The following is a 27,293-nucleotide window of genomic DNA, read 5'->3' on the forward strand; positions in this document are numbered from 1 at the left end:
ACCTCAATAAAATTCAAAAAAATAAAAACGGAATAATATTAATTCTCATGATTCATGATCATGGTGTATGTCTTCATTTATTTAGATTTTCATTTATTTAGATCTTTCTATCAGCCATGTGTATAAATTTTAATAATTTTCTTAAAGTTATTTCTGAGTATTTCATGTGTTTGTTACAATGCAATCGTAAATGCAATTACAGTCATATGACACGTAACAATGTTTCAGTCAGCAAGGGACCTCTTACAGGAAGATGATCCCATAAGATTATAAGGGCGCTGAAAAATTCCTATCGCCCTGCTAACCTCACAGAGCAATGCATTACTGATGCGTTTTTGATGATGCTGGTTAAACAAACCTGCTGCGCTGCTAGTCGTATAAAGCCTAGTACATACATTTTTACACAATACTTCATAATAAACGACTATGTTATTAGCTTATGTATTTACTATACGATCCTTTTATCTTATTTCAGAATGTACACTTCCACTTCTGTAAATTTAAAAAGTTAACTGTGAAACAGCCTGAGCCAGTTCCTTCAGTAGACATTCTAGAAGGCATTGTGATCACAGGAGATGACAGCTCCATGTGTGTCATTGCACCTGAAGACCTTCCAGTGGGACAAGATGTGGAGGAGTAGATGGTGATATCAATGATCCAACAGTGGGTAGGCCCAAGTTAATATGTGTGTCTTGGTTTTTAGTAAAAATGTTTACAAATTGAAAATTTTTAAAATTAAATTTAATAATAGAACGAAGCTTATAGAACCAGGATATGAGGAAAGAAAACATTTTTGTACTGCAGTACAGTGTGTTTGTGTTTCAAGCTAAGTGTTATTATAAAACAGTCACAATTAAAAAAAGTTATAAAGTAAAAAATTATAGTAGGCTAAGGCGAATTTATTATTGAAGAAAGAAAAAACTTTTTTTAAACTTTAGTATAGCCTATGTGTACAGTGTTTATAAAGTCTACTGTAGTGTACAGTAATGCCTTCACATTCACTCACCTCTCACTCATTGACTTACCCAGAGCAATTTCCAATCCTGTAAGCATATTTCATGGTAAGTGCCTGATATGATTTGAATGCCCCATCCAAATCTCACGTTGAATTGTAATCCTCAATGTTGGAGGTGGGGCCTGGTGGGAGGTATTTGGATCGTGGGGGCAGATCCCTCATGAATGACTTGTGCCATTCCCCCGGTGATGGTAAGTGAGCTCTTGCTCTGAGTTCACATGGGATCTCGTCATTTAAAAGTGTGTGACACCTCCCCCACCTACTACTCTCTCTCTTGCTCCTGCTTTCACCATGTAATGCACAAGCTCCAGGTTCTCCTTCTTCCCTGAATAAAAGCTCCCCAAAGCCTCCACAGAAACCAAGCTATGGCAGCCCCATGCTTGCACAGCCTGAAGAAGCTGTGAGCCAATTAAACCTCTTTTCTATATCAATTACTCAGTCTTCGGTATTTCTTTATAGCAAAGCAAGACTGGCTTAGTAGAATGCACTATGAAAATGTACCTTTTTTTTTTTTTTGTCTTTTATACTGTATCCTTACTGAGGCTTTTGTGTGCTTACATATATTTAAATACACAAATACCTATCATTGTGTTACAGTTGCCTACAGTATTCAGTACATTAACATTCTCTACAGGTTGTAGCCTGGGAACAATAGGCTAAACCATTATTGCATGTATAAACATACAATGATTTTTTTTTGGACATCATTGCATGTGCAAACCTAAATTGTATAGCCTACTACACACTATAACCTAGGTGATGTGGTTTGGCTGTGTCTCCACCAAATCTCAACTTGAATTGTATCTTCCTGAATTCCCACATGTTGTGGGAGGGACCCAGGGGGAGGTAATTGAATCATGAGGGCTGGTCTTTCCTGTGCTATTCTCATGATAGTGAATAAGTCTCACGACTTATTCACATGGGTTTATCAGGGGTTCCTGCCTTTGCTTCTTCCTCATTTTCTCTTGCCACCTCCATGTAAGAAGGGCCTTTCGCCTCCCGCCATGATTTTGAAGCCTCCCCAGCCATGTGGAAGTGTAAGTTCAATTAAACCTCTTTTCTTCCCAGTGTCAGGTATGTCCTTATCAGCTGCATGAAAACAGACTGGTACACTAGGTGTGTAGTAGGCTGTACCATCTAGGTTTGTACATGCAATGATGTTTGCACAATGACAAAATTGCCTAAGGACACATTTCTCAGAATGTATCTATGTGATTAAGGGACTCATGACTCAATCATGCAAACGTCATAGAATGTATTTACACAAACCAAGATTACCTCAACCCAAGCTTGAGACTATAATCACACATTCTTTGCTATTCATATTTTAATAAAATTTTCAATTAGGATAACTAACATGTACAAAAAGTTTTCTTAGAGATGTACAAACTACTTTTTTAAAAACCTCAATCAGTGTTTCTCAATGTGTTGTCCTGGGTCATAAGCATCAAGTTTATCTTGTTAGCTATTAAACAGTCGTATTTCTTGATTACATGTCAAACCTACTAAGCAGAATTGTGGTTGGAGATTGTGGGAGAATAATCTGCACTTTAAAACTGTCAAAGTGAATCTAACTCACACTAAAATTTTAGCGCTATTGGTAAAGATATTCTAAATCTGATTGTTAAATCATGCTGACTATCAAACAGCAGCACAAGTAGCTTGTTCCTCTATAGAACTGCTTTTTGGAAATATATTTTGTAGTTGCACAAATGAGCTACTTGAGGAATATAGTAAATTGCGTATAGAAATTTGTATTATATACGTTGTAAGATTGTTGATTATTATAAGTCACAAAGAGCCTTTTTATTAAGGAAAAATTCAAGATCTGATTTCTCAGATCACAATAAAAAGTAAAATTTTTATTTTTCCAAGTAGTATTAAGAAGAAATAGGTATTTAATTTAGTTAAATCTACAACTGAATTAGTCATACACAAGAGAAATTAGTCACATGTAGATTTCATCAAAGGGAAATGGAGATTTACAAATGAACAAAAAAGTCAATGGAAAAGAAAAACATGTACAAATTTGTTTTGTTTTATTTTCCCCTCCCTTGGCAAACTGGCTTGCTGGAAACTATCAAGAAGAGCAGTTTACCCTGGAGCAAGCCGACTCAGTTATAAGGGAAAGTAATTTCAGTTATTTATGGGCTTCTAGAGAAACCTTGTGAATTCAATACTGTCTTGTTTATCTCTGGGCAATGGTGTTGTTTTTCCTCCTGCTGGCATTTCCACCTTACTTAAGCCAGAATTGCACCATTTCCCTCTTTATGATTCCTCAGTGTACTGGTATATTAATTTTTTGAACGAGTTATGAATTTTGAAACTTGTTCATAAAACTAACACCAGTTATAAGTTTTGAAAGTTGTAACTGAGCATAATTGTACTTTGGCTGCCAGAAAGCTACAAGTTGATTTTGCTTTCCAAGTTATAAAGCTGTAGTGAATTTCATGGCACTCATTTCTATGTTCAGGCTCTTACTGGTTTAAAAGTATTCTGTTATTTCTATCTTGCTGATTCCTATGTTCCTATGGTGTATGTATTTCTGTAATTGACCACAAATAATTTTGGAAATATGGAAACAATTAACATTGTTTGATTTGGTAACTCAAGATCTATCATTTTTATTCATACTTCCTCTCTTTAGTCATTTTCCTTAATTATGATCAATATATTTTAGTAAAGATCCTAGACTTATTTTCTCAATTCTGAGCACTTGACTTGAGTAGAAAAAAATTTGTATAAATTATTTTCTCATTTTAAATAGCATAAATATCACTGAAATAGAGAATCATAGGAACTACTGATACGTAGATCATTCTTATTGAGCAAATATTTTTAAATTAAACAGAAAATAGTATACCTTCCTAGCAATAATTTTGAAACTTTCATAGTAATTTCTTGTTGCCATCCACCTACTCCAATCCCAATCTCAAGCAAAAGCTTTGATTAAAATTTATTTTACTTTAAAATTCAATATGCAATGAAAATTCATCCTTGAGGCCTACCATTTTCTTTGGAGATTTAGAAGAACTTGACAAAATATTTTTATAATTCTTCTCATTCACTAGTTATGGATACTTTAATTCAAAGAATAATATGTCTATTCTTTCAGTGTTTTGGTACTGAAATATTTCCCAACATGTTTCAGCAATGTTTTCTGTGTTTCTTTTTTTCACAGCATATGAAACACAAAAAGTACATAAGAAACATCTTTCTTGCTGAAAGAATAAGGCTATTTGCGATTTAGATTTATCTAGTCAAATGACATGATTGTGTATTATACTGGGAAAAAATATCATATGAGTTAATAGACTTTGTTTTGAGGTCCACTTGATTTTCTTGTTAACAGAAGACCCTTAAGCAAGTAATTTAAGCTTGGTATTACCCAGTTTCTATACCTGCAATATTAAAAATATTACCTTGCAATTTCTACACTTGTAAAATTTAATAATACCTAATTATTCAATCATAAGTCTAATTTTCATCTTAAAACTATGTTTTTACACCTATATATACACATATATATGTACACACACAAATATATATATATGTTTCTTACCCTATTCCTTTCATCTTGATCTTTTAAAATTTTTATTGAATTAAGCCAATTGTATAGAGTTTTGCAAAAAAAGAAGTTATTTTAAAGCATAGCCAATTGGCCATATTTAACCAGAAACTCTACATTTTATACTAAAACCCATTGCCAAATATATGCAGCAATTAATATTAATTTTAAAGACTGGAGGATATTCAATATGGCATGTATTCAGAAGGAGAAAAATGTAAAGTAAATCAAAACCACCCAGAAAAGCTTCTAGGAGAATAAACATTTGGAGGTACCAGAGAAAAAATAAGGGTAGACTATGTGCTACAAATAAGGAAAGAGTTTGAAAGCCTGTAGATTGGATAGTTGTATCTGATACATGGGAAAACTTTAATCCAGAGAAGCCACATGTTTATTCTCTGAATTGAATGAAAAAACAAATTAAAAAGGAGTGTATGGGGCACAGGAGGGGGAGGATGTAGGTTTGAAAGTTGAGAACAAGAATACTTAATGATATTCTGCAGCCTAAATTGTGGAAGCTTTGGCTTACCCCAAATTGCTCCAGTTTTTTAAAAGCAGAAGTAAATATGTATTTCTAAAATGAGCTGTTTTATATATATAAGAATATATTAGAGGAAAATATTACATAAATTAACACCCTTTTTATTCTGAACAGATAGCAAACAACCTGGCAAAGTGTTAGTAGTTAAATACTTATTAATTACACGACTGCATACTACATGAAAATCACTGAATTGATGAAGCAATGTGTATTATTCTGTTATCACGCTGCGATAAAGAACTGCCTGAGACTGGGTTAATTATGAAAGAAAGAGATTTAATTGACTCATAGTTCCGCAGAGCTGGGGAGGCCTCAGGAAACTTACAATCATGGCAGAAGGGACAGCAAACATGTCCTTCTTCACATAGTAGCAGGAAGGAGAAGAATGAGAACTGAGCAAAGGGGGAAGCCACTTATAAAATCATTAGATATCATTAGAATTTGCTCACTATCACAAGAATTTTATGGAAGAAACTGCCCCCATAATTCAATTACCTCCAACTGGGTCTCTCTCACCACACATGAGGATTATAGGAACTACAATTCAAGATGAGATTTGGGTGGGGACACAGGCAAACTATATCACGGTGGTGAGTATTATTTTTTTATAGGAAAAAAAAATGAATGAAGCGTAGATCCCGGAATGAGAAGTCAAGGAAAAAGCTCATAGCCTAATTCCCAAATTGTTGAGATTTGAGGTCTGTGCAGTGTTTATAACAGTTAGATCATTAGGTTATCTTGACTTACAAAAAGACCAAAATCAGTGAGGAAACAAAGAACTACACATATAACCTCAGGCACATATTTCCTGACAAGTTACTTTTTTTGCCTTTAGAGGCATATCAAATCTGTATTTGATTAAATTAACAACTTTCTAAAGATATTTGGTGAGTGAGACAAAAGTAGAAAACAAAAATGACCTATTTGACAGAGTAAAAAAGAAGAGATTATAAAAATAAAAGCATGCTGAAAACTGTAAGAGGGTAAGTGAAATAAAAGGGAGAGATCATTGGCTCAAATGCAGAAATTATGTTATTTTATGTGCCATATTTTCCAACATTTGCAAAAAATTGAGTGAAGATATTACCCCAGAGCAAAAAAAAAGTTTCAGATTTTCTGAGAATAACTTAAATTATTTTTTCTCAAGCTTTTTTTTAAATATCCCATTTGCCTCTTAGGTAAAATCCAACATCCCTTCAGCAGAGTGCTCTGATGTTCATTTCTGATAATGTGTGCAAAATAACCACACATATTAAATATCCCTGTCCCCAGAGACACTTTAGGTATTCAGTGGAGCTTAGTTTTATCTTGGATAAGATTTATGGAATCAAAGGGAAGTACAAGGCAATTCTAAAATAATTGAGCCAAATATAAATATGGTATGCACTTTTAAACAAGAAATCCCAGTGGAAGGGTAATTATTCAGTGCATGGAAAGAGGCAGAAAAAAAGAAGCCTTCACTTGGGACACGAGTATAATTTTAACAGTATAACAGTAATATTAATGACACCAAATACTGCCTTTATTCTAAATAAATAAAGATGAATACTAAATGTCTTGAAAGACCCCCAGTAACCACCTGTGCTATTATAAAGGTTTAGCTGTCAAATCAGTCTCAGGAACATTCTCACACTAAACTTCACTAATGATCCATATGAAACAGGAAAGCAACAGATGCAAAGAAAACTTCTTTTTCTGGAGGAACCAAAAGGATCTGATATAGCTTCTTAGAATGTTCCTTTATCTCTCGTTTAAACAAATTATAATTTCCTATTAATAGAATAGTTTTTTTGAGTCACTGACCATAAAACAAAGTCATTCTGATTTTAAAATTTTTTCTTTGTATACTCTATTAATTCATTAGGACTACACTTAAATCACTGTCCTCCATTCTTCAGTCAGCCAGATCTCATAAATCCATAACTTCTAGATTGACATTAAGCAATTTATGCAGACTAGATATATCCCTCTAAAATATCTTACAGATAAGGACTCCCAGTTTCTTTCTGATAGTACCTTACCATTAAAATTTTTACAAGGATGTCTGGTCAGGATCATTCATTTCCTCCACTGAAATAAACAGTGAACAAGTTATGACCTGCTGTTAAAACTTTTCATCAACATTTCAATTGTATTGAAGTCAATTCAACAAATATTTATAGAGTCAATTCAATGTGTCAGGAACTTCTGGCATTCTCTCTCCCTGTTCCAAAATTTCATGAAGCTGCTACACTATGTTCAGAGAAAGAAATGTCTAGTTCTAGCAATTCATTTCATCAAACTGCAACTTGTTTTTTTATTTCTATTGAGTGATGCAATGTTGACATTTGATTCCTTATCTAAAGGCCAACAGTGTCTTTTTAATTTACAAATAAAGCAGCTTTTCTCAGTTATTGTCCTTTTCAACTTTGTCACTTAAAAAAAAAATGTTTCTTGGTTTACTGCATCTTAATACACTCCATATGTGTCCTGGGTCTAATTCTGTCTTAAAATCAAATTTCTACTTTTAACGTCTTCCCATTCTGTGTTTTCAGGACGTTTGCTTTTATTATTTTCTCTGCCCTATGGCCTCCCATCACCACCCACCCCAGCACACACTAGCAAAACGAATTACAAGCTGTGGATCATGACATCCTTGCTTCTATATCACTTCATCATTATTTTCTTGTGAAAATACAAAACTCAAAAATATTTTTTTCTCTCTTTCCTGACTTTACATTCTGAAGCAGGCCCTTTAACTGACTTGGATATTTCTAGTAATCTAAACATTGATTCTTTTTCTATTCATTCGATATTGCCTTGCAATGCAGTATAAATAGAAGGAACACAAGTTCTGGAGTGAAATTTTTCTTAGTTCCCCTTCCAAACTTACTTATTCACTGTGTGACCTTAAACCCTCAGAAAATGAGGAGTTCAATAAATGTCATTTCTTATCCTTTCTGGAAGTATTGCAGTGAGATGTTTACCATCTTGCTCAACAGACTCCACTTTCTCTCCATTAAGGAATTCTGTATTCCTTAATCAGCTATTCATAATATGCCTGGAACATCCTTTTACCATCACATTCCTTCGATATACCATAAACTTCAGTCCTTGTTTTTCATTCGCTATATCTGAAACACTCACTAAACCATTTAAGTTCTGTTTATATTTGCTCATTTTCACAAAACAATTACACTAAGCTTTCCAAAAAATTATTTTGCTATTATTATAGTTATTTCGATGAAGCAAACCATTTGCAATGTAATAAGCATAGCACTTTGACTATAATAGATAAATAAGGCAACTTTAAAAATTAGGCTATTATGATACATGTGCAGAATGTGCGGGTGTGTTACATAGGTAAATATATGGCAAGGTGGTTTGCTGCACCTATCAATCCATCTATCACCTAGGTATTAAGCCCCACATGTATTTGCTACTAGTCCTGATGCTCTCCCTACCTCCCATCCCCCGACAGGCCCTGGTGTGTGCTGTTCCCCTCCCAGTGTCCATGTGTTCTCATTGTTCAACTCTCACTTATGAGTAAGAACATGCAGCGTTTGGTTTTCTGTGCCTCTGTTAGTTTGCTGAGGATGATGGCTTCCAGCTTCATCCATGTCCCTGAAAAGGACATGAACTCATTCCTTTTTATGGCTACATAATATTCCATGGTGTATATGTACCACATATTTTAAAATCCAGTCTATCATTGATGGGCATTTCGGTTGGTTCCAAGTCTTTGCTATTGTGAAGAGTGCTGCAATAAACATATGTGTGCATGTACCTTTATAATAGAATGATTAATATTCCTTTGTGTATATGCCCAATAATGGGGTTGCTGGGTCAAATGGTATTTCTGGTTCTAGATCCTTGAGGAATTGCTACACTGACTTCCATAATGGTTTAACTAATTTACTTTCTCACCAACAGTGTAAAAGCATTCTTATTTTTCTGCAGCCTCGCCAGCATCTGTTGTTTCTTGACTTTTTAATAATCACCATTCTGACTGGTTTGAGATGGTATCTCATTGTGGTTTTGATTTTCATTTCTGTAATGATCAGTGATGTTGAACTTTTTTCATATATTTGTTGGCTGCGGAAATGTTTTCTTTTGAGAAATGTCTGTTCATATCCTTTGCTCACTTTTTTTTTTTTTTTTTTTTGAGACAGTCTCACTCTGTTGCCCAGGCTGGAGTGCAGTGGTATGATCTCCACTCACTGCAACCTCCGCCTCCTGGGTTCAAGCAATTCTCCTGCCTCAGCCACCTGAGTAGCTGGAATTACAGGTACCAGCCACCACACCTGGCTAATTTTTATATTTTTAGTAGAGATGGGTTTTCACCATGTTGGCCAGGATGGTCTTGAACTCCTGACCTCAGGTGATCTGCCTGCCTCAGCCTCCCAAAGTGCTAGGATTACAGGCATGAGCCACCGCACATTGTCCCCTTGCCTACTTTTTGACGAGGTTGTTGGTTTTTTTCTTGTAAATTTGTTTAAGTTCCTTGTAGATTCTGGATATTAGACCTTTGTCAGATGGGTAGGTTGCAAAAATTTTCTCCCACCCTGCAGGTTGCCTGTTCACTCTGCTGATAGTTTCTTTTGCTGTCAGAAGCTCTTTAGTTTAATTAAATCCCATTTGTCAATTTTAGCTTTTGTTGCAATTGCTTTTGGTGATTTCATCATGAAATCACATGCTTATTTCCTGAATGGTATTGCCTAGGTTTTCTTCTAGGGCTTTTGTGTTTTTAGGTTTTACATTTAACTCTTTACTGTGTCTTGAGTTAATTTTTGTATAAGGTGTAAGGAAGGGCTCCAGTTTCAGTTTTCTGCATACAGTTAGCCAGGTTTCCTGGTACCATTTATTAAATAAGCAATCCTTTCCCATTGCTTGTTTTTGTCAGGTTTGTCAAAGATCAGATGATTGTAGATGTGCAATCTTATTTCTGAGATCTCTCTTCTGTTCCATTGGTTTATGTGTCTGTTTTGGTATCAGTACCATGCTGTTTTGGTTACTGTAGCCTTGTAGTATAGTTTGAAGTCAAGTGGCATGATGCTTCCAGCTTTGTTCTTTTTGCTTCAGATTGTCTTGACCAAATCAGCTCTTTTTGGTTCCATATGAATTTTAAAGTAGTTTTTTCTAATTCTGTGAAAAATATCAATTGTAGTTTGATGGAAATAGCATTGAATCTATAAATTACTTTGGGCAGTATGCCATTTTCACAATATTGATTCTTCCTATCCATGAGGATGGAATGTTTTTCCATTTGTATGTGTCCTCTCTTATTTCCTTGAGCAGTGATTTGTAGTTCTCCTTGAAGAGGTCCTTCACATTCTTTGTTAGCTGTATTCCCAAGTATTTTAATCTCTTTGTAGCAATTCTGAATGGAAGTTCACTCATGATTTGGCTCTCTGCTTGTCTGTTGTTAGTGTATAGGGATGCTTGTGATTTTTGCACATTGATTAATAAGGTAACTTTTTAATGATGAAAACAATTAGTAATACATTAGTGCTTGTAAGTTAAGCAAAATAGATTAAACATTTAATTTAAAGCAAAGATAATGACTTTAAAAATAATTGTACTATTAACATTCACATTGGTGTTTTTACAAACATAGATAATCTTTTCCATTGTCCTTAAATATGTTTTTTAATACTTTCTAGTAAGCCACTCTAATATTGTGGAAATATATATTGAGAGATATACATATTGACATCAGATCATTCTACGTAGGTTTGTTGCTTTTAAATAAATATTCAAGCTTTGTGAAAAGCACATGTAGGCACCACATACTTGAATTATTAAGGCTAAAACTTAATAATTTGGTGCTGTGAGTACTACTAATAAAAATGTCATTCAATTATCTCTTTTCTCAATTATAAGCTTTTAAACAATAGCTCATGGAATTAGAGAAAACTTCTTTGTTTACTTCTGCTGATATTTATAACTATTTCATTAATAGCTTATAAAACAGAGCAATTACATTCTCTGATGGCGAAAAAAATCTAAGCATGTTAATAGTTTGTGAATAAACTTTTCAATTTTGAAAATAAAATGAGCAGCATTTACGTTTGAAATCCATACAAATGATGCTGTTTACTTTTGATGCCGATAGCGTCAAATAGATTATAATACATAAAACTGTTAGTGGAGTTCATGTTCGGATTTTCTCATTGTTCATTTTTTGGTACCCTTCCTTAGATAAATTTTAGCAACAGTTTTGAGTTGGCTTTAAATGGAAACTTATAATTGTTTACAAAAAAATGGAAGATTTGAATACTAGTAAACATGACGTTCATGTTAATGTTATTAACACACCTTCCAATATAATCACCTAAAAAATGAAAAAACTGTGATTCCTAATTCACATTCTGAGAATTAGTGTCATGTAAAAATACTTTAACATAAGAAATATGCAAGTTTATGGGAGTCAGAAAAATGTATATATTATTAATAATTATATAAACATTATATAGATATTATACTATGACATACAAAATTGGCTATATATTATTTACACAGACAGCATACAAGACACAAATATTTTATCACTTTATTTTAAAATTTACGTAAATATATGAGCTTAGGTTTAAAAAAACCAGTATTTTCCAAGTATTAATTAATTACTTCATGTACTATCTTATTTTTTTCTCATGCTATGAGGTAGAAACTATTTCTAGTTTACAGAGGAAGAAATTGAGAACTGGACCATGTTCTTACAACAACAACCGAAAGTAAATTCCCATTTTAAACCTAGCCAACCTGATCCCCAAACCCGTTACATGCATAGCAACATATATAGATAAGTAATATATAGAGACATTGCGAACAAAAAAAAAAAACTAGAGATATGATATATAACCTAGATCAAATATTTTATTTTATAAATGAAATGCTGATTGGAAGAACAATAAGTTACTCAGGTGGTTAACAGCAGTGATAAATTTAGAAACCACTTTTCCTTATTACTGGACTAGGGACAGACTTTCTAAATAATGATTATTACTTTACTATTCACTTTTGGGAAAAGCTTCAACTTACCACAAGTTTGATCTATTGGAATGCTGAAAAGCTCTTTGGATAATCCGAATGTGCAGTGGAGGTTGAGAGCCCTTGCTTGGGGATCTTTACTTTTATAATCCTCCTTAAGTTTCTCCTCTTTCATTAAAAACACCGAAAATCTCTCTCCGACATTGGGCTTCCATGCTCTTTTAAGTTAAACTTATAATTTTTGCCACTTACTGATGTTGATTAAGGTCAGCATGCTTTTGTTGAAGATAAACCATTTCCACTTGGTATGTGGCTTCCCTTTGGGCACATTATAGTACTGGAAGGTTCCCTGTTTCCTTGGCTTGGGCTCCCTGCCCAGGCAGGTGCTATGTGCTGAAATCATGGTCAGAACCCTCTTCCTTGTCCTCCACAAAGGCAAAATCTTTTTTTTTTTTTTTTTTTTTTTTTTTTTGAGAAAGAGTCTCACTCTGTCGCCCAGGCTGGAGTGCAGTGGCACGATCTCTGTTCACTGCAACTTCCTCCTCCCAGGTTCAAGCAATTCTCTGCCTCAGCTTCCTAAGTAGCTGGGATTATAGGTGCCCACCACCACGCCAAGCTAATTTTCGTATTTTTAGTAGAGACATGGTTTCACCATCTTGGCAAGGCTGGTCTTGAACTCCTGACCTCGTGATCCACCAGCCTTGGCCTCCCAAAGTGCTGGGATTACAGGTGTGAGCCACTGCACCCGGCCAAAGGCAAAATGTTTAATAACAAATTGAAAACGTTCAGAGGCAAAATGGATTCCAAAAGACATCTTTTTTTTTTTATCCCTCTAAATCAACTCCAGACAAAGGGTTTTACCCTCCTTCCATTTCCTTCATTTCCACTCTCCCACTCTTCACCCTCATATTGATCTGTTCAGAATCATCAGTGTCCACAGCTTCTTCAATGGCCTTTAGCACAACCAGCATATCCTGCTTTCTCCACCTTGCTGTCCTTCTTCTTTTACATGTGCCATATCGTTTGGCCTTCAAGATTTAATATGGTCACTTAATTGTCATCAGTCACCATAATTGTGTTAAACTTGAAGATCTCTCCAACAGGGGTTAGAGATAATACATGTTAATAGTTGTCACAGCAACAGTGGCTGCAGTGATAGAGCCAAGGCAAAGTCAGCCAAGGAGGTGGCCAGCCAGGCTCTGGAAGGTTTGGGTGAAAGTAACCTTTTAAGGATATAAAAAGTAATTAGGCTTGGATCTACATTACTGTAATTACTTTAGGGGTATGTAAATCTTTACAGAAAACTGGAAAGTGTACACTAGCTTATCAAGTCTTTTACTACCAAGCTAGACTCTTACACAGATCCAAGCACTCCCTTTGACTCTCACTTGGAAAATTAATCAAATAGGAAGAAAGAGTCAGTAAGGACAGATTAGAGACAGATATATTGTGGCTTAATGTATCTCTATAACATACATGTCCCTGAATTAAGACAAACATAAATTATTTAACTAATCATCCATTTTAAGGGCTCAAAAAACTTGCCAGGTAAATTATAATTTTGCTTCACCACGGTTTTAAGTATTTACATTATGAATATACACCTCCACTTTGACATTTTACTGAATTTACCAGAATATGCCTGTTGTATCATCTGGTGGAAAAGGGCTATATAAGGATTGGGAAGCACCTTATTAAAATTCTTTCATTCTAAGAATGATTTCATATGTGCAGCAAGATATTGAAAACTGTTGCAACTCTTGCATATAGCAGTTGTTAGGGACTAAAAGAGTCCTATAAAAGGGTTCTACACATTTTAGTAATTATTTGTAATAAACATAAGTATCAGCATGTAGTCATCACACGCAGTAGACTGCTGTGTTTAAAAAAAAAAAAGCTAATAGGCTTTGCTTCTACCCAGCTATATGAAAGAGAGAGAAAAACTAAATTTTATTAAGTATAGTATCAATTTTCTATTGCTGTGCACAAATTTACTGGCTTAAAACAACACCCCCTTTTTATTTCACATCATTTAGAAGTCTGGGTGGGAACCACTAAGTTCTATGTTTAGGGTCACACAAACTGGACAATTTAGGGGAAGAATCCACTTCCATGCTCATTCAGGTTGTCAGCCAAATTTTTTTGTGTGTGGTTTTAGGATTGAGATCTCCATTTCCTTGATGGCTGGAAGCTGGGAACCACTCTCACCTTTTAGAGGCCATCGGCATTCCTTGTTCTGCAGTTCCTGTCTATCTCCAAGATGCTGAATGTGCATCAAACCCCTCCTATATTTTGAATTTCTGACTTTCTCTTTTGCTACCAGCTAGGGCAACTTTTCTGTTTGTAAAAGGAATTAGGTAAGGCCCACCTGGATAATCTTACTATTTGAAGTTCTACTGACTTGCGTCTTTAATAACATCTGCAAAATGCCTTTATGGCAGCACCTAGTTACATGTTTGTTTCAATTAATACTGCAAGAATCTTTAGAATCTGACTACCATGAACATTTATTACTTGGGAGCCTATTAAATAAATATCTCAACTCTTAAAAATAAAGGCTTTGCCAAAGTAAATAGCATTACTCTCCTTAATAAATGAGAAAATTGAGATTGACCAAGAATTTTTTGTTAGTCCATTTAGCTGCCTCTAAATGTAATCCCAGGTATGTTTGGTTGTACAACTCCCGCATCCTGAGGCTTCCAGCCAAATCAAACCACCAGTACTGGCAAATAAACACGTACGCATTTGAGAGGAAGCAAAACCGAAAGAGTTTTACCAATGTACCTAGAACGTCTATATTAAAAAGGACTAATTCCCGTAAGTACTTTTTTTGTCATAATAGAGAAGTGCAGAAACTCAAAAGCCTAAGGGCAATTTTTTTGCTTAGCTCTTTCCATTGTCTGCCAGTTTGTAAGCTGATAGCTCCTGCTCAAATGCTTAATCCTTGTTTCTAAATCTTGCACTTTATTTCTCAATTGTGGTTCCCCTCCATGGGTTTTCTGTTATACAGGGCTAGTTTCAATTTACTGGTTTGTGGCATTTTCAAATTTCAAGCACCCAGTCAGTTTTGAAGGATTATAAATTTAAGCTTCTTAATGTGTTTCTTGAAAAAGCTTTTCTTGGTGGGAAGCTGGGGAACCCACTTCAAATTGTATTTTATGTACATGACCTTTAGTTTCTTTTAATATATATCAATGGATTTTGATTTTTTTATCTTAATTTTTAATACACGTCCTTTAAAATGATTTTTAAATATTTTAGATAAAGAAAATAATCACTCAAAATGTTGATATTTGATCCTCCCTTCTTACTGGTAACACATTTCAATTGGAAAAATCATACAAGTATATAAATCCACAGACAGGAGGTAGGGAGAAAGAATTACTAACCCTAGTTATATTGCTCTTTGTTAATAGATTATGTTGACTAATTTGGTCAAGGTTTTATCTTGTCTTATATGTTATGGATTGTTCTTCTTAATTTAGCTTAAGTGTATCTGTGTATCTATTTTTTTAGTTGTCATGTCTCTTTCTTGAGGTATATAAAAAGTACTTGCCATAACATTCATCCTCATAACTGCAATTCTATAACTACATGGATGTACACTGTTGTGCAATGATCATCACAATATAGTTTTTAAATATCTCTACTACCTTAAAATACTCTGATATTTGTGTTTTCAGTCAAGCCCAGCTCTCACATTTCGTACCAGACAACTATTGATCTGATATATGTTATTGATTTGTCTCTCTCTATGTATTTACATATAATATATATCATACAAACACATATATACATATATTTTTTGTCTTTTCTAGAAATTCATTTAAGTAGAATAATGTAATAATAGTTTTTCTGTTTGGGTTTTTCACCTAGCATCATGTTTTTGAGATCTATCCATGTTATTAGAGGCATTAGTAGTTTGTCTCTTTTTATTGCTGAGGAGTATACAATTGTATTGATAGACTACATTTTATTTGTTTATTTACCAGTTGATGGCTATTTAGATGTTTTCAACTTCTGGCTATTATAATACTGCTCCTAGGAGCGCTTACCACAAGTCTTTGTGTGGATATAGGTTTTAATGTTGCTTGGCTGGGTAGTTAGAGGTAGAATAATGGGTCATGTACAAGGAAATGTTTAACTGCTGAAGAAATTACCAAACTTTTCCAAAGGTGCTTTACCATTTTTACCTTCCCACCAGCAATGTATAAGGGTTCTGGTTCCTTCACATATTCACCAACACATGGTATTAACAGTGTTTTTTATTATAGCCATTCTTTGCCTACCATAGTGCTATTTTATTTTGGTTTAAATTTGAATTTTGCTAATTACTAATGATGTTGAAAATCATGTGTGTTTATTAGACATTGGTATATTTTCTTTGGCAAAATGACTATACAAATTTTTGCCATGTTGTTATTCGGTTTTTCTTACTATTATCCATGTGGGACCAATCTAATCACAGGGGTCCTCATCAGAGGGAGGGAGATTGTCAGTCAGCGAAGGGAAATTTGATGAAGGCAGCAGAGGTCTGAGTGATTCTATTGCTGGAAGGCGACAAGTGCCAACGAATGCGGGCTACCTCTAAAAGCGATTTTTTTCCATACTGTTGTTCCCCAAACAGTGGCCACAGACCATTTGAATCAAAATCACCTGTAATTCTTTAAAATAAATTGGGGTCACACCCATAAACTTCATCAGTGGGTTTGGGGTAATGACTCGGAATTGTATTTTCAAAGCACCCTATGTAACTGTCACACACACTTACGTTTGAAACACACTCTTTTACAGAAAGCCCAGTCTTAAAACTCCACATCCAACATAGAACTTCACTTCCAGTCTTGTCAGTACCATTAATGGCGGTCAGAGAAGCCAGGCATTCAGAATCATTCCTGGCTTTTCTCTCTCAGATCTTGGTAATTTTCTGCCTTAGAAATATATTTTTTTAAAGTTAATCTAACTTCTTCATGTCTGATGTCAGCCCTGAGCTCTGGCTATCATTGGGGTTTCAAATCAGTCTACTTTTATTCAGTCCATCTCTGGCACTGCTGCCACACATTTTAAAGAACATATATGGTAGATAACTTTTGGTAGAATTAACAGGCTTTCTCCCAAGGTTGCTCTCCCTTTCACCTTGTAATGTACCTTCATTTGAGCTAATAGGCATGAATCTCCAATGACTTAAAAAATGTTCTGAAATGTGAATCCTGTATCTGAATTATTGCTATTATCTAGAAATTTAGCACATCCCCAGGCCCCATCTACCTTTGCCAAATAAGAAACTCTGGAGTGGGACTCAGAATCCCATGCTTTCCTAAGACCTGCTAAATGACTGCAGCTTTCTTCAATTTGAGAATCATTGCTATGCGGAAAACCTGTCATGACCAAACCACAAGAGAAATGCATTGAATTTTGGGATTTTAGTTATTTAAATATAATTTACAACTGCTGAGTACCTATTACCTCAAACAAAAGTTTGCTCTTCCATTCTGGCTGCCTAGGTTGACTTCTCTTCCTCTTTCTCATCAGCAATATAGACTGTTGAGCATTTTAAGGGATAGAGAACACTTTGAATTACCTCTCCTCCACACTAGCCGGTTTCTACTGGTTAGAATGTGGCCCCGCAGCATCATAGTTCATCGTGTTATGAAATACTGCTCCCAATCAGAGTAGGAGATATGATTTTGTTTAGCATCCCAAGCCTTGTTATGTGTTGAATAGTTTTTCCTTTAGGCATTGAACATAAGTTTTCCAACCAAGAATCTCAGTGATGGCTTTTTAAATGGAATTGTCAGAAATGTGAAAGCATCTTATTTACCCCGATCAGAAATTGAGTCCATAAGTAGGAAAAAATGACAGGAGAGGTAGTTTAGTGTAATGTCTATTCAAAACTACGAATTCTTAAAATTTGTTTATCAGTGTAATAGATAAGCAGGTTATAATGGTATACAAGGCTGAATAAATTAGGGTTAAGTTTGCCTTTGAGTGATAAAATGACCATGGTTTAAACAATGTAGATGTTTCACTGTCATATACAGCAATCTGGAAGTAGATAAGCTAAGGAGGTAGGTAGTAGCATCTTATTTTAATCACTCAGTTTTACATATAGTTTCCGCTTGGATTTCCACAAAAGGATTTTTGAGCCTCAACCATTAAGTCCATATTCCAATTAGCAGCAAGAGAAAGGAATAACCTGAGCAGTTCTTCTTCTCTTTGAGGATAAGTTTTACTTACCATATCAACTAAGATTTCCTTGACCAGAACTTAACCACATGGTCATGCATAACTGCAGAAGCATTTGCTAAATCTGAGCTCTCCCTTCCCAATAGGCAGCCATTTATCCACCAAAATAATTAAGGATTATATAAAGAAGAAGGAAAACATGAATGTCAGCTCATAACTATAAGTATCTACAGCAAATGTGGTCTCTAAAATCTTTACTATTTATACTTTCTTTTTTATCGCCATTTGATTTATTTAAATTGAAAAAAATATGATTAGTTTGCAATATGCAAAGACATCAAAATATTGGCCATGCACTTTTATCATTTCCTTATTTTATTATTCAACTTTCAATTCAGGACAGCATCCTTATATTTCTTATTTTTAATGTGTAACATAGATGTGGTTATTAAACTCCAACAAGAGTAAATTGGTTTCCATTTCAACCTACATTGCTAACTCAGTCAGATAAAATGTTTCTTAAATACCAATTATGTGCTGAATGTAGTAGTTACTTTCCAGTGGTTCTAGTAAGTTATCTTCATAAAAATCAAGAAGGTTTGCATTCTTTGAATTAGAATTACTTCTTCAGTATGTGTGCTCAAGAACTCCTAAGGCAATCATCTTCAAAGTCTTTTCTCTGCTGGATGGTTGTCTGAACAGCATTTCATAGAGCCTGTGCTCACTCATTCTACACGGACCTAACAAAGTTTTTTCTTCAATTACCAGGCAGACAGCCTGAAGTCAGGCAGTGATTTTCTATTTTAAACCTACTGGAATTTAAATTTTCATTTAACAACCCGTCACATAGCTGCAACCTAATCTGAAACAAGCTATGCTATAACCAAAAGAGGGAAAATAAATCATCTTCTAAAGTATTTGGCAGAACAATGCTTATATTTCTAATATCATAGAAATGATCACAATATATCACTAAATGAAACAATTGCAATACAATTTAAGTTTATCTTGATTTTCTAGGTCTTTGTTAGAATAATTTTTTTTTTTTTTTTTTTTTTTTAGTAGAGATGGGTTTCACCATGTTAGCCAGAATGGTCTTGATCTCCTGACCTCGTGATCTGCCTACCTCAGCCCCCCAAAGTGCTGGGATTGCAGGCATGAGCCACCGCGCCCGTCCTGTCAGAATAATTTTTAATCTTCAACCAAGTTCTTTATAAAGTCACTTGCAGTACATCACTATTAATAAAATGGTTGTGAATCAAATGCTATTTTTATGACATTCTCAGTAGACAACTATAAAAGTAAATTTACATATTACATTTAAAATTATGCATGCAATTTTAATACAAAAGGTATGTATTTCCTTAACTTAAAAATATTTACCTAAATAAAAACATAGTTCTATTTATTATGAGGTTAATATAAATTCAAAAATAAGTCTTATGTACATCCTATATATTAAGTGATTTAAAAAATAGTTACTGAACAAAAAGCAAATTAATGAATAGTGTATTAAAGTCCATAATTTTAAGACATTTTCTAAAATGCTAACTGCTTATAAGTCTTAGGTCAAACACATTTTTTGTCTGCCCACTATAATCATTAATTCATTATTAATTATACTTAATTATGATCAATACTAATTTTACTTCTATTATTTGTTCTGCATATACAATGTTCATTTATCAACTCTTTTGTAAATATAAATATTTCTTAGTTGTTTTCAAATAATCTACATCTTCAAAAACAGAGAAAAATGAATATGTGACAGAAATGCATTTTATCCTGCCCATTCTGCCCAACTTTTTGCTTTCTAGAATGTGAACAATATTGAATAGAGTGGTCTGAGAGTGCTAAGTTTAACAATATTTGTGACACCTTGTCATAATCCTGGAAGTTACAGAAAAGTCTGTGCTTTGGAAAATGGTAAACATTGTCACAATGTAGTGTTTAGACATCACTGGACTATTGAGACAGGTAATTTACAAGTAAATTACCTCTGCCAGACTTTAGTCCATTATTGACTAGACAAGACAGGGAATAAAATGGAGTCAAGCTCTCCATACGTATTCTAAATTAAAATAGCAGCAGAACCCAGAGGTACTAGTAAGTAGCTTTTGTGTATCTATGGCAGGAGATGTAGGTGTCTCTTTTCCTTTTCTCTATTACTTTCTCTATTACTTTCATACAATTGTTCCTACCTTCCCCCAACCTTGTCTCCTTAATCTTATTCTCCAGTCTACCTCAGCCACTCACTCATGTCATCTAGACTCAGCCATTACCAGCCACAGCAATGACAATACAATCTCAATTTTAAGTATCTCCCTTTCTTACTCTATCTGCTTCTATGGAAAGTCACATAATGTGTATTAGTAGAAAGTAGAAAGAATAGCAAATCTTGAAACAAAGCAAATCTTAATCTAAGGATGAATACCAAGATGTTCTCATACATCTCACCTTAAGTAAAATAATGTCTGGATCATGCAATGTCCTCATCGACAATCTTACTTTACATTTGGTGACAAGATTCGCAGGGAAGTTTCTAATAAAACCAACTCATTAAAGATAAGATCATATGCTAAAATGCATTGTCACCTATTCGTCCTATATAATTTAAGGATAGAGTTTAGAGTACCTAGTGTATAGAATGTGAAAATTTCTTCAGCAATTTTTTATTTCTTATTAGAATATGTAGTTAAATAGTCCATGATAAGCGCACACAAGTCATTAGATTCCAACCAACAATTTTAGCATTATATGTGCTCTCCATCCTTTATAAATATGCCACATATTCTAAAGTCAACCAGTAAGTCATGCTTTATCTTCAGTTTTATTGAGATACATTCTACAAACCATAAAATGTTTACTTATTGTAAGTGCACAATTCAATTAAGTTATAGGCAATAGTGTATTTCATTATGTATTATTAAGCTTTTTGACAATGCCTGGACATATATATATATATATATAATTATTAATAGGAGGAGTAGAACAATAATTTAACTGAAGATGTTAAATTTTCTTTCTCTTGTCTGAACTAAATACTGCAGTCATTCTGATGCATTGTATAACTTGGCACAATATTCTTCTTATTTAAGGGAACTTAAGGAGAATTCCAAATTGTCTTCTCTATTGGTTGTATATGCAAGAGTTTATGATTTTTACTCTCTGGTTGGAAGGCTGTTATGCTGTTATTGTGTATTGCTTTTAGAGTGCAGAACTATCTGTTTTAAACATCAAGAAAAAAACAGATGGTATGGTTAGAATTTTATTATGAAAATGAAAAAGCCAATAAAGGAAACTTGCTTGGATGAAAATTATCCCGATGGAGAAAGATGACAGGGCAGAGTTAAGACAAGCCTCTGATAGGCCAGGCATGGTGGCTCACACCTGTAATCCCAGCACTTTGGGAGGCCGAGGCAGGTGGATCACAATGTCAGGAGATTGAGACCATTCTGGCTAACACGGTGAAACCCCGTCTTTACTAAAAATACAAAACAATTAGCTGGGCATGGTGGCGGGTGCCCATAGTCCCAGCTACTCGGGAGGCTGAGGCAGGAGAATGGTGTGAACCCAGGAGGTGGAGCTTGTAGTGAGCTGAGATTGTGCTACTGTACTCCAGCCTGGGCCACAGAGCGAGACTCCATCTCAAAAAAAAAAAAAAAAAAAGAATCCTCTGATAATTTCCCTCACTAAGAATTTATGTAAATAACCATTTCAAAATGAAATCTAGGCTGCATATTGTGAAGGAGGTTCACTGTTCTCTGGTTAGAGTCTGGTGGAGACAGGACACACTTACGCAAGACAGGTCTGAGTTTGAAAAGACAGTACATGCTCGTAAGCAACAAGTTACATTAAGTGGATGTAGTATTTACAGATGGGCAGCAAGGGACAACGGAAGCCTAGGATTTATTTTGAGTTGGTCTTCTGAAGCTCAGAAAGACACTCAGAGCAGACAGAGTCTCAATCGTGTGTACCCCACTTGCACCACAGATAAGAAACTTTGAAAGGCAGTCTGCCCCGGTTATATATCTCATGGTTACATGACCCACTGGGCTAAAGCATTGACAGACATTTTGTTTCTTGGAAGGACTTGAACAGTCTGCTGTGTTCTGGCCATCTCCCCCTCATATCAGGATGTGATATTTCCAGAATAGTCTACACCTATTCTTGAGAACTGCAAGTGAGAACTGGGTTGGTTCAAGGCCACGCAGAGAATGGACCTGCACACAGTGTGGTAAAATATCACACAGACATACCTGATTTTATTGCCCTTTGTGTTATTGTGCTTTGCAGATATCACATTCTTTTGACAAATTTAAGATTTATGGCAACCTTGCATCTAGTAAGTTTACTGGCACCATTTTTCCAACAGCATGTGCTCACTTAGTGTCTCATCCCATTTGGTAATTCTCACATTTCAAAGATTTTCATTATTGTTATGTCTGTTATGGTAACAAGCGATCAGAGATCTTTGATGTTACTACTGTAATTGTTTTGGGGCACCATGAAATGTACCCATGTAAGACGGAGAACTTAATAAATTCTACATGTGTTCTGACTGCTTCACTGGCCAACTGTTCTCCCATCTCTTTCCCTCTCCTCAGGCCTCCGTATTTCCTGAGACACAATACTGAAATTAGGTCAGTTAATAAACCTGCAATGGCCTCTAATTGATCAATGGAATGAAAGAGTCGTATGTCTCTCACTTTAAATCAAAAGCTAGAAATGATTAAGCTTAGTGAGGAAGGTACGCCTAAAGCCAAGACAGGCTGAAAGGCCTCTTGTGCCAAAGAGTTACCCAACTTGTGAATGCAAAGGAAAAGTTCTTTAAAAAAATTAAAAGTGTTTCTCCAGTGGACACGTGAATGGTAAAAAGTGAAACAGTCTCATTGCTGATATGAATAAAGTTGGAATGTTCTGGATAGAAGATCAAACCAGACACAACATTCCCTTTAAGCCAAGGCCTATTCCAGAGTAAGGCCCTAACTCTCTTCCATTCTCTGAGGGCTAAGAGAGAAGAGGAAGCTGCAGAAGCAAAATTTGAAGCTAACAGAAGTTCATTTGTGACGTTTAAGGAAAGAAGCCATCTCCAAAACATAAAAATGCAAGGTGAAGCAGTGAGTACCGATATAGAAGCTGTGGCAAGTTACGTAGAAGATGTGGCTAAGATCATTGATGAAGGCGGCAACATTAACAACAGATTTTCAGTGTAGACAAAACAGCCTTCTATTCCAAGAACATGTCTTCTACAACTTTCAGAGCCACAGAGGAGAAACCAATACCTGGCTTCAAAGTTCGAAGGACAGGCTGACTCTTTTATTATCCCCTATGCAGCTGGTGACTTTATGTTGAAGCCAACACTCATTGACCATGCTGAAAATCTTAAGGACCTTCAGAATTATTCTAAATCTACTCTACCTATGCTCTATAAATGGAATAACAAAACCTGAGTGACAGCAGATCCGTATACAGCACAGTTAACCAAATATTTTAAGCCTAGTGTTGAGACTGATGCTAAAATATATATATATGTGTATATATATGTGTACATATATACATGTGTATATATATGAATATATATAAAATTCACTGCTCATTGACAATGAGGAGTAATAGTTTGAAAACTGTAATAGTTTGAAAGAATATATATAATATATTCATCTATATATAATATTCATATATATAATGTAATATTATATAGTATAATGAGCAGTAATAGTTTGAAAGAATATATATGTAAGAATATATATAAGAATATATGTAAGTATATATAAGAATATATTCTTATATATCCATATTGATAATAGATCTAGTCACTCAAGAGCTTTGATGAAAAGTGCAAGAAGATTAATGTTCTTGTGGCTGCTAACACAACATCCATTCTGCAGCCTACAGATCAAAGAGTAATTTTAACTTTCAAGTCTTATTATTTAAGTAACACCTTTCATAAGGCTATAGATGCCATAGATAATGATTCCTCTGATGTATCCTGGCAAAGAAAACTGAAAACCTTCTGGAAATGATTAATCATTCTAGATGCCATTCAGGACATTTGTGATTCACAGGAGGAGGTCAAAATATCAACAGGAGTTTTGAAGAAGTTGATTCTATCTCTCACGGATTTTAAGAGCTTAAGCCTCCAGTGGAGAAAGTAATTGCAGACATGCTGGAAATAGCTAAGGAACTAGAATTAGAAGGGAAAGCTAAAGATGTAACTGAATTCCTGCAATCTTAAGATAAAATTTGAATGGAAGAAAAGTTGCTTCTTACGGGTGGGCAAAGAAAGTGCTTTTCTCAGATGAAATACACTCCTGGTAAACATATTGTGAAGATTGTTGAAATGACAACAAAGGCTTTGAATATTACACAAACATATTTAATAAAGCAACAGTGGGTTTTAGAGGATTGACTTCAATTTTGAAAGAAGTTGTACTGTGGGTAAAATGCCATCAAATGGCATCTCATGCTATATGGAAACATTTCATGAAATTAAGAGTCAGTCTATGTGGAAAACTTCATTGTTATCTTATTTTTAAAAATTCCATGGCTACTGTAACCTTTAGCAACCAATACTGTGATCAGTCAGTAGCCATCAACATCAAGGCGAAACCCTTCACCAGCAAAAAGATTACAATTCACTGAAGGCTTAGATGATCATTACCATTTTTTACCAATAAAGTGCTTTTTAATTATAGTATGTATTTTTTTGATATAATGCTATTGAGCCTTTGATAGGCTATAGTATAGTATAAACCTAATTTCATATACACTGGGAAAAAATTATATGACTTGCTTTATTGTAAAATAATCTTTATTGCAGTGCTCTGGAATTAAACCCACAATGTCTCTGAGGTAAGTCTGGATTAGATATGTGTGAATATGTTCTTTATGTATGTGTCTGTCTTCTAAGAAAGGATGAATAAATAAACTATTCCTGTATCCATGCTAATTGAGGACGTGTAAAGGGTAGCATTTTGTTTATTCACTCTCTCTGAAACTTAGGAATTGATATATACATATTCATAATGTTATATATTAAAAATTAATCTGAAGGTTAATATTTCTCTCTTTGAAACTCACTCTGGAATTCAACATTGCATTTTTCCAAGTTCCACAAAATTGTGACTTAGTGAAAATAACAGTGAGAAAAGAATCTAAAAACCCAGAATGATATATGTCTTAGAAATTTTTAATCTTTGCAGTAATATGGCCATTTTTTTTTTTTGGTGTTTTTATTTTTATTTTATTTATTTATTTATTTTTTTTTTCTTTTATTATTATTATTATTATTATTATTATACTTTAGGTTTTATGGTACATGTGCGCAATGTGCAGGTAAGTTACATATGTATACATGTGCCATGCTGGTGCGCTGCACCCACCAACTCGTCATCTAGCATTAGGTATATCTCCCAATGCTATCCCAAATATGGCCATTTTTTATAAGAATAATGTCAGCAATATTCATAAAATTATAAAACATAACATTTTTCAAATTAAATAACTTACTTCATAGTGTCATTTATAATTTTTATACTCATACATCATATGGATTATTGCATTTCACTATTTTTGTAATATAACAAGTTAGTTTATTTTAGTAAATATAGTAATGTTATAGACAAAGCTTTTTATACACTTAGCTCCAGTGAGATATATTTGTCTTCTCTAAGGATATTTACTTGAATTATATTTTATGAACCTTGAATTAGATTTTTTACCTTGATTTATAGTTAACTATGGCTGCTGCATTTATATACCATATAAAATAATAACTCGTAATTACCATTGAACATATATTTATATACATACTTCTCTGTGTTTTGTTACCACTTGAATACGGATGGTAATAGATAAATTTTATATAGTTCACTATTCTTTTTTCATTTATCTAACTTCTATTGAGCATCCTTAATAACTATATCTATAATTTTAAAATAACAAAAACCAGTATAAAATTATTTTCATTAATAGTTCTAGAAAGATCTTCAAAATTACAGTAAATTAAATTAAACATTAATTTCTAAAACATGTTAAGATTTGAAGTATTACATATTGTCTTTGTGATTCCATGGCCATCTACCAGCTTGATGATTGCTACAAGTACTAACATGACTTAACATAAGGTGATGCTCACAGATAAAATCAAAGTTTACAGTATAGGACCTGCAGAAAATCTATTTACACAGACAAAAGACAGAGCAGCTGAATGCAGATTTCTTGTCCCAAATCTGTGATAATTGCAAGAAAGTATCTTCCCCTCTAGCTTCCAACTGCAGGGACAAGTGTGAGAGGATTCTGCCTAGAAAAAGCCCTCTTGAGTTTTGGAATCCAAAGTTTGTAAAATGCATTCAGAAGTATTTAAATATCACACAAATTATAGGCATATTTATATCATTTACATTATATTAGGAAGCAATTGAGAGCAGTGAGCATGAACGTGATTTTTACATTAATCAGCAAATGAATATAATTTTATGAAAATGTTAAATAACTCAAATAATAGTTTAAAAATCTCCAAAACAAAGTGAATAATCTTGGGCTCTGATTTGAACTCTCAGGCTAGATATGAGTACTTGTATATGTTTTGTTCCACTTATTTCCTTCTCTTTAGTGAACCAGTTCATTGAGTACATCTTATTTTATTTCATGACAGCTTTTAGTTACTTTTAAAAACCCAGTATTCTTTTATGTCTAAGCCATTGCTGTCCGATAGATCTTCTTTAATGAATGAAAATGTCTTTGCATTTCCCAATACTCCTAGGGATACGTGAATATTGAACATTTGAAATATGGTTGGCTTGATGAAAGAAAACTGAATTTTTAAATTATATTTATTTTTCTCATCAATTTTAATTCAAATAGCGTACTGCATCTTGTGGCGACCACATGGACATCACAGGTCTAATGTAGCAAGTATGGATATTTCTGTGAGAGCTACTTTATTTAGAAATCTGTGAAAAAATGCTCTCTGTGCCCAGCCATATACCCTTGGCATTATATTGCTCCAG

The 27,293-nt window shown here is 34.2% G+C and overlaps 1 long non-coding RNA gene across 1 annotated transcript in view; it reads left to right on the top strand.

Moving 5' to 3' along the window:
• The first annotated feature begins 600 nt into the window (after positions 1 to 600).
• LOC129059267 (uncharacterized) overlaps positions 601 to 27,293 on the top strand; it is a 42,065-nt gene continuing 15,372 nt past the window's right edge. Inside the window, exon 1 of the long non-coding RNA XR_008525057.1 lies at positions 601 to 667. This is a non-coding gene — a long non-coding RNA (uncharacterized LOC129059267). The remainder of the gene's footprint in view (positions 668 to 27,293) is intronic.

This window comes from Pongo abelii, chromosome 4, assembly GCF_028885655.2.
Source record: "Pongo abelii isolate AG06213 chromosome 4, NHGRI_mPonAbe1-v2.0_pri, whole genome shotgun sequence".
NCBI classification, from domain to species: domain Eukaryota; kingdom Metazoa; phylum Chordata; class Mammalia; order Primates; family Hominidae; genus Pongo; species Pongo abelii.